Raw genomic sequence first — 8074 nt, 5'->3', positions numbered from 1 at the left:
AAACATGTGGCTGCATCACATTAAATTTAAATGGAAACTCTTTCTTTGAAACTCATTCTAAATGCATTTTTGTACTTAAAGAAAATAGTATTTGGGGGAAATATTTTCTAATCTTAGGGTGTGACTGATTGTATTATATCACACATTATATTCTAGACTAAAATAAGAATCAATAAATGTCTTAATAATGTTTTTCATTAATAAAGTGTTTTCTTTCATAAAGCGTTTTCTTTCATGAAGCATTTTCATTTGTAAAATGAATCAAAAGAAAAGAAATATATCTACTGAACATTTATCATATGCTAGAAACTGCCTTGGTGTTTTACATGCATGACCTCATTTAATCTTCATAACTCTGTGTGATAAAAACAATTCTTAATTTTAGATGAGAAAAATCAGGTACAAAGAGATTAAGTAACGTTCTCAAAGTTATACTACTAGTAAGTTTAGAGTAGAAAGTTGGATCTTAGCAGCCTCACTACAGAGCCAAAGGCCCCAAACCATCAGACCATGTTGACTCTATGCTGTATTCATGTACTGCCTTTATTGATCTTTGGGAAAAGCCTTTGGAAAAGCCATTTTTGGTACCAAATCTTACTGGGACAGATCCTTGGCAGGGTTGCCTATTGAGACAGCATGACTCTTTCTTCCCTTATGCTCTGGGCTCAGTGTAGAGGTAATTCCCTAAAATATGTCTTCTTCTCCAGGTACTTTGAGATCTGTATTACAGAGTGATCTACATAGCTTACCATTCCAGTCTTCCAGAATCACTTCAAGAATTTTAAATTTTATGTGAAGGTAAAAACAGAAGGATGCTTTGTACTGTCTTAAGACACCAAACACTGAATGAGACATTTTAAGATACTTTTTTTTGTGTATCTATACCAGTTTGTTCATAACTCCCAAGGATTTCAGAAAAAAATGTAACAAGGCTTGAGCAGTAACTTGAGTAATAAAAGTGATCTGTCAAAATATATGATTTGTGGCCATGTTGACAATTTCTGTCTCAATTAAATATCATCCATCTATCCATTCATACACTCAACAAATATTTATTAATTCACTATGTAAAGGAGTTTTTGTAGGCACTGTGTTTGTAGCATTGAAAAAATAGAAATCTCTATTTGCATAGAACTTACATTTTAATGAGAGAAGATAGTTGATAAACAGAATAAATCAGTACAAAATAGAGAGCATCGGATGGTAGTAAGAGTTAAGGAGAGAAATAAAGTAGGGCAATATGACAGAGATATCAGGGACATGACATTGTTAAATACCGTGATTTCTTACCACTGTGTAACACTTTACAACAAATATATTGGCTTAAAACAACCCCAAATTATTATTGCACAGTTTTTGTGGATAAGGATTCCAGGCATGTTTTAGAAGGGTCCTCTGCTCAGATTCTCACAAGGATAAAATCAAATTGTTGGCTGTGCTTCAGTCTCATTTAAGGCTTAACTAGGTAAAAATCTTTAACTAATTTCCTTGTAGCTGTTGATTTCACTGCAGCTTGCTGCTTTGAAGCCAGCAATGGAAAGATTCAGAGAGTCTCTATTGCTTTGAGTCTCTGACTTTAGAGAAGGTAGGCCCTTTTAAAAAATCTGGCTGGAATAAGGTCCAGGTCAACCTAGTATAATTCCCATTTTGACTACCTCAAAGTCAACTGATTAGGAACTTAATTACTTAATTACATCTTAATTACATGCAACTTAATTACATCTGCAAAATATCTTTATCTTTACTATTCAATATAACAATAACAGAGGAATAGTCCATATTGTTTGCCATAATCTATTAATTGAAAGCTGATCATAGGTTCCACCCACCCTCAAAGGAAGGGGCCTGATCACCCTCAGTATGTCAACCCTGGTGTTCATGGGAAGTCTCTGAGTCGGTAATGTTTGAGCTAATACTTGGAAAAGATGAAAGAGGCATATGGATATCTGAAAGAGAAAGAATACAAACAGTAGAAAGAGTATGTGTTAAGTTTTTGAGGGTGTAGTTTCCCTTGTGCATTAAAAGCAGCAGGAGGGCAAGATGGCTGGCTCAGAGTGACAGGAAAGATAGAAGGAAATAAATTCAAAGTGATGACAAGTCATGCAGGGCTTTGGTAAGGATTCTGGCTTTTATTGCATGGGAGATAGGAAGACCTAGAATCTTCTAAGTGCAGGGATGACAAGATCTATCTTACAAATTTAGGAATATCATTTTGTCTGCTAGTAGACATAAATGGTAGGGGTCATGGGTGAAAGCAGAGTGGCCGTTTAAAGGCTATTACATAATGTATGTATGCAACACAGTGGTAGTGGTGCAGGTAATGATAATTTGTAGTTTCTGACATATTTTGAAGGTGAATACAACAGGATTCCTTAAATGATTGGATGTAGGAAATGAAAGAAATTAAAGAGTCAGAGATAATATCAAGGTTTTTGCATAAACCCTCTGTCACAACTGTTTTTGCTTAATAAATTCTCAACACATAATACATACCATCGACATGACATCATTTATGATGTTAATTTTGATTACCTGGCCAAGTTGGTGCCTGTCATGTTTCTCCACTATAAAACCATTTCTTTCCCTTCTTTCCATACCCTCCTCTTTGGATGCATCTTACTAAATGCAGCTCTATCTCATTGGGATAGTTGCAGATTTCTTCTACATGGAAATTTGTATTTATCCTCCATTCATTCAGTCAGTCATTGATTTATAGTTGTGGGCATTCATAGATATTTATTTATGTTTTCTATTTCTTGTATAATTTGTATATAAAGCTTTATGCCTTATAATCTAATACTACTTTATTGATTTTATTGCTCAAATTGTCCCAGCTTTAGCTACTGGGAGAGTTTTCTAGTTTGTTCCTGTGTCCCTTTGACATGATGCTAATCGTTTGTTTTTTGAGCATTTCCTTACTTTGGGATATTACAAGATGCTTCAGGCTTATCTTGTATATTCCTTTTCTTAGCTCTAGAATCAGCTATTTCTCCATGAAGTCCCAATTCTCTCTTAAAGTAGACTTCATGCCCAGCGTAGAGCCCAGTGCAGAGCCTGAGCTCACAACCCTGAGGTTAAGACCCAAGCTGAGATCGAGTCATATGCCCAACCAACTTAGCCACCCAAGTGCCTCCTAATTCATTTTATTGGATAGTGGTATTAGAAATGAAGATTACTGGTACTGGGTGCTGTGTGTATTCACTGCTACACAGAATTACTCTTTTTTGTTTTTGTTTTTGTTTTAAGATTTTGTTTATTTATTTGACAGAGAGGGGAAGAGAATAAGTACAAGCAGGGAGAGTGGCAGGCAGAAGGAGAAGCAAGCTCCTCACTGAGCAGAGAGACCAAGTGGGGGCTTGATCCCAGGACTCTGGAATCATGACCTGAGCAGAAGGCAGATGCTTAACTGACTGAGCCACCCAGGTGCCCCTACACAGCACTATTCTTTTTTTTTTTTAATTTTTAAAAATTTTTAATTAACATATAATGTGTTATTAGCCCCAGGGGCACAGGTCTGTGAATCACCAGATTTACACTTCACAGCACTCACCATAGCACATACCTTCCCCAATGTCCATAACCCAACCACCCTCTCCCTCCCCCGCTCCCCCCACAACCCTCAGTTTGTTTTGTGAGATTAAGAGTCTCTTATGGTTTGTCTCCCTCCCAATCCCATCTTGTTTCATTTATTCCTTTCCTACCCCCCAAGCCCCCCACGTTGCCTCTCAACTGCCTCATATCAGGGAGATCATATAATTGTCTTTCTCTGATTGACTTATTTCACTAAGCTTAATACCCTCTAGTTCCATCCACGTCATTGCAAATGGCAAGATTTCATTTCTTTTGATGGCTGCATAGTATTCTATTGTGTATATATACCACATCTTCTTTATCCATTCATCTGTTGATGGACATCTAGGTTCTTTCCATAGTTTGGCTATTGTGGACATTGCTACACAGCACTATTCTTAATAGGAAAATATTTTTTAAATAAATTTCTTAACATGACCACTTACAGTAAATTAAATATATATGATAAAACCATATATACTGGAATACTATGCAGTCTTAAAAATAAAAAGCACTATGTTGATATGAAATAAACTTTAAGCTGTAGCATTACATGAAAAGAAGGCAGTGTGTGTATAATATGTTATGTATGTGCATCTATGCCAACATTTGTATAAGAAAAAAGTAAAAAAATAATTAGGTGTGTCTACATACACAGTAGCTTTGTGAGAGTACACATGAAATTACTAAAATTGTTTTCTACAGAAGGAAAACTTGGTAATTATGGGGTCAGAGGAGAGGGTAGAGTATCACTATATATACACTTTTATACCTTTTGAATTTTAAACCTATTGCCCATTCAAAAATATCTTGACTATACTTCAAAACATGGGACACATATTTTAGATGTAGCTGTGTACCATACTATCCAATATACCAAGATACTAGGTAAATAATAGGAGAAAAAAACATGGTCAGCCAGACATCATTCTTGGTTATTATCTCTCCAACTAGATTATACATTATTTTATAGAATGGCTGCCTTAATTTATTTCCTATGCACATCTCAGTTTCCTCCTTCCATATCACATTTTCCATGAAGTGAGGCCGAATTAATTGTCTTTCCTATAGTAGGCAGTAATTTCTTTTACCATGTATTTAACATGAAAAGTGTGAAAATTCCATATAGAAAATTATGTCCTTTTACTGGTATAATTTGCCATTTTCATTGCCTGGAAGGATCTTGTCTTGAACAGAAGTATCACAGAATGTTATCAACATACAGATTTGAGGGTCCTTGAGACATGTAAACTAGTTATAGGGAGAACCATATTGGACATAAGAAGACAGATTATCTGTAAGGGAATTGTGGCTTGTAGTAATGCAACTTGGAGTTGGCAGCCAAATATTAGCTAAGAAGGATCTCAGACCCAGAAAAACTTTGCAGATGTTTTAGTTACAGAAGCAAGTAGGCCTCTAAGATATAGTACTATGAATGAGAGCCAAGAGAATAATTTTAAGAGATGTAGACATCCAAACCTCTTCCTGGAAAGCTTCCACTTAAGCCTTCAGCATCAAGTCACTGTTACCTGCCTCATAGGATTGCTGATTCCACTTATGAGTGTCTATATGTTTGTCTCCTTGAGTTCTGATCACACTGGATTGTGATCTATTTATATGGCCATGTCCTTGCCAAATTGTGAGCTTCTCACAGCAAGAGGCTATGCTAGATCTCCTGTTACAGACTGAGGGCCTAGCACATGACTGGAAACATTTTCTAAAAATGTGAAGAATAGAGAAATATAAAAAGGAGGGAAGAAGCCCAATACACAGTTTCATATGCAAACATCAGCTTTAGGAAGAACAATCTTTGGATTATATACAACTATAAATGGAAAACAAATGCAAAACTAAGGCTTGCAAAAGATAAGAAAAAGACAAGAGGAAAAGGAAGAAGTATAGACACAGATAGAAAGTTTAAGAGAAAAAAGTGTAGAAAGGTAATTGGGAGAGAGAAAAAAATGGAAGAGATAACTGTGTGGGAATGGTAAGATGTGGTTGCCATTTATTTTTCAATTCCCTTTCTTATGTAAGAATAATCAAATAAGCTAGTAAGTTTAAATATAGTTGTTAACGTTTTTTAGGACTAACTATAGGAGAGTTTTACCTAAAATAGTATCATTTGGTTCTCACATCAGCTTTTTCTGGGAGTAAATAGTAACATCTTATTTAACAAATGTGGGAATATGCCAAGAGGAAGTATAGCAAGTCACATTCCTTCCCAACATAGAGTTTTCCTTCTGTACTCTTCTGGATGAAAGAGGAATTGATACTCTAATGTGTACTAATCAGTGCTCATACAGCTTCCCGTTCTATTTTCAAATCATGATTACCTTTTTCATATATAGCTAATAATAGTTACTTGGTATTGAATGTATATACCTTGGGCAATGAACATACCACTTTAGACTCAGAATTTTATGCCTATACATTGCATTTAAATTTCTTAACTAGACCGTCACATTTTCTGAATTGGTTCTAGGGCTGATTTCAACCTAGCTGTATTGGTAGAACCAGTGTCTGCTCTTATGAATTGCTGACTTAACTGTACTTGTCATTGTGTGTTATATGACCACAGATCTGGCCTAATACCATCTCCTTATTCTTAGGTCCCATCACTTGGAATATAAACCCTTTTATCTCTTTATATGCCTCGAATACTCTGTTAACTTATTCTTCTATTTTTTGCTTTTGACATTCTATAACGAATGTCCTATTAATTTCTTACTCATATATTTCCAGGATTATTTAGAGTCTTCTACCACCTGATATGGATTGTACCCTTACTTCCAAACTTTATTTGTTGAATCTCTACCTCCAAGTACCTCAAAATGTGACTTAATTTGGAAAGAGAGCCATTGCAGGTTTAATTAGTTTAGATGAGGTCATAGTGGATTGGAGTGGGTTCCTTGTCCAATATGACTGATGTCCTACAAAAAAGAATTCACAGAGGGAGAACCTCATGGAAAGACTGGAGTCGTGCTGCCAAAAGCCAAAGAACTACTAGAAGCTAGGAGAGAGGTCTGGAATAGATCCTTTCCTAGTGCTTCCAGAGGGAGCGTGGGCCTACTAACACCTTGATTTCATATTTCTGGACTCTGTAACTATGAGATAGTACTGTGAGAAACAATACTTGTCCGTTCTAAGCAAACTATTTGTGGTACCTTGTTTCGACAGCCATAGGAAATGAAAACACCATCCATGAATCCATAATTTTGGTCCTTCTTTCCTTCCTTTTTAACCTCTTTTGTTGCCCAGTGGTAATTAATATTACTTAAAGAGCAAAACAGAACCTAAAAAATTTGATGAGTTTTACTGAATTTCATACTTTTCATGAATTCCAGACACTATGCCAGGAACTTGACATAAACATTATTTCATTTTATTCTTATACAGACCTGTAAGACAAGTACTATTATTATTCAAATTTTAGTTATGAGAAAATAAAGCTTCATAAAGCTTCAGTAACTGTGTTTGCAGAGGTAGAAGTAGGACTTAAATTGATACTTCTCTGACTTTATTTTCTAGACCATTGTTTTTTTCTTCTTAATGCCATATAACTAAGCATTTATTTATATATATATATTTGTATTATTCTCAAGATATTTACATATCTCACACTAAAGGAAATAACAGCAAACCTTGTTTAAGTGCTTCTTATGAGCCCTGCAATCTACATTTACTTTTTAAATGTGTTTTTTGCAACAACCCTTTGTGGTAGGTTCTATAATTCAATGTAAGTTCAGTTTATAGATGAGGAAATTTAGGTAAGGTATTTTAAACAGCTAGCCCAAAGCCAGACAATCTTGGAATGCCAAGGCCTGTATCAAACCCCAGAGTGTCCATTTCTAACCATCACCTTGCTCCAGCTCCTTAGGTATCTCTGAGGACAAAGACCATGTTTGGTGTTTCTGCTGTTTCCTTCTAGACCTACCATAAAGCTGGAAAGAGAGTAAGTTCTAAATAATTTTTTTTTTTTTTTTTTCAGTAAGAACAGAAGAGAACCCCAGGGACAATGTGACTGGAAGTGCTCCCACTGCCTTTTCTCTCATTCAAGAATCTCCTCCAAACCTGCTATAATATCCCACATGAAATGCCATTTAGTCAGTATTTATGGTTGGCAGCTTCTACAAAAGTGTTGCTTTTATCAGGAGAGTCCTTTCAAACAAAAGGGAAATTATTCATCTCCAAAATAGATTTACTAAAACCAACAAATTAATCTTTGAAGCAGTTTTTTCATGGCATCACCAGGATAAATGAAAAGATAACATAGATATTTTAGAAACAGGATACTTATGATAGATTTTGATATATGCTGAAGAAATGGGCACTCAGAACTACATAGAAAAATTTTAGTATCTCCTATTAAAGTGTGCTAAGTATGCTAGCCCAAGAAGCAGGAAGTGTTATAAGTATTACATAAACTCAGGGTGCATTTCTTTCATTCAACTTTTCCCCAATAAAACTTTTTTTAATTACTATACATGTGACTCCCATGTACTCC

Source organism: Meles meles, chromosome 3 (assembly GCF_922984935.1).
Source record: "Meles meles chromosome 3, mMelMel3.1 paternal haplotype, whole genome shotgun sequence".
Taxonomy (NCBI): domain Eukaryota; kingdom Metazoa; phylum Chordata; class Mammalia; order Carnivora; family Mustelidae; genus Meles; species Meles meles.
This window is presented reverse-complemented; position numbering follows the sequence as displayed.